Raw genomic sequence first — 1,888 nt, 5'->3', positions numbered from 1 at the left:
TTCTACTGTAGAAAGGGAAACTGTATAGGGGTGGGAGGAGAATCGAGATTGACTCCATAGTGCTGCCTTTGGAATGCGAAGGCGATGTGTTGGAGAGAAACGCAGTAGCCATCTCGACCTAATAAATATCATCGAATCAGACCGATTTGGTTTATTCACAGGAAAAGAAGAAGTAAATATAAGTAATGAGAAATCATGAATATAGAACACTAACCTAGAAATATTTTCAGTACTTATTTCCGGCAAAATCTTCGATTATTTCATCATAACTATTAATCCTGTTCACAATTTCTCTTTTTGTTTTCAGTACAGATAATGCGTTACATCTTCCTTGGAAAGAAGTAATCCGAAGGCATTTCTAGAATCCTTTTAAAGCATAAAAAGACATTTTGTCGGAACAAGTAGAAACTGTTGTTAACAAAGGCATTTTGTGCGCAATCATAGCTTTCGGATATATTTCGTCTCGTTCCTTTTCTCGCAGGAACAACAAAAGCTTCAACAGAGATCATTCTCCATCTCTGTTCATAGTACTATCCAAATAAAACTCAAGGTCGAAATGTTCGCTTTGTACGTGCGTATGCAGATCGCATGGGTACAAACTTTGCCGTATTCCCCATTTAGGACAATACACTTTGTCCAAAACAATCCTGGAGCTCTAATCTCAAAGATCACCAAATGATCCATAATTGGCTACTATCATTAGATCATTAACCTCAAAAACATTTTCAGCTGCAGATTTCAATAGGCCGTAAGAGTAGCTAGAAGAGATAGGGTTTATTAGTTTATTTATTGTTCACGTTTAATCTTTCTTGTAGGTAGTGCATTTTTAGCGTAGTGGTTAGAGTGTAGGTGACGACTTTTATGTCACCTAACTGGGGCCACGGCAATGTAGATGTTTTGATCTACCTGGCGTCTTCACCAAGGAGTGTCACGTCTAAACCACAGCCAAGTCCAATTCCGAAAGCAGGACCGTTGATGAAGTTCAGCACTTAACACTCAGAACACTTTCATTACTGACGCCAACGAGCAGGCAAACTAGATATGGTCACCAGCTCAGAGAGTGCAGCCAACATATTTATTAAAACTTCAAAGAATCCAGAATGCTGCTATTTATATAAACATCGAATGTTCAAGAATAGACAAACATTACAAGCGTAAGATATTACAAGGACCTTCCAGAGAAGATAAATATCGAGAGGGCGTGCTGAAAAGTACTACCTCCGAATTTCTTAATCTGTTCCTAACATCGATTGGGTTATTACATGTCATACATATTACTCGCTTGACTTTACCGTTTCGCTGATGCAAGATACGACCCTCTATCACTAGAGGGTTCAAAATTGTAGCGTCTAACATGGCGGTGTTTAACGTAAGCATGTCGGTGCGTGAGAGACAACTTGCTTTACTCGAGTATAGAACACGTTCTTCGACACATGTAGCATCCTCTACTTTTGCATGACAGTGCCATACCACACAGGAGCGCTGCGACATCTGCAACAGCCCAATGCCTTGGGTTCATTGTCTTCCATCAGCCTTAGTACAGCCCCGACTTGGCCTCATCCGATGTTCATCTGTTTGACAAAGCTTAAAAAACACCTTCACTTACATAGTGATGAAGCGGACCGTGCAGTGGTCAGGTTGTGGTTCCATCATAGAAGTCCAACATTCTACAATGGTATTATCAACAAATTGGTCTTTTCTTGGGAGAAATGTGTTCGTCGCCAGGGTCAGTATGTTGACTAGGCGCGCAGTCCGTAACCGCGCGACTGCTACGGTCGCAGGTTCGAATCCTGCCTCGGGCATGGATGTGTGTGATGTCCTGAGGTTAGTTAGGTTTAAACAGTTCTAAGTTCTAGGGGACAGATGACCACAGTAGTTAAGTCCCATA

Source organism: Schistocerca piceifrons, chromosome 8 (assembly GCF_021461385.2).
Source record: "Schistocerca piceifrons isolate TAMUIC-IGC-003096 chromosome 8, iqSchPice1.1, whole genome shotgun sequence".
NCBI lineage: Eukaryota > Metazoa > Arthropoda > Insecta > Orthoptera > Acrididae > Schistocerca > Schistocerca piceifrons.
Note: the sequence above shows the minus strand (reverse complement) of the source record.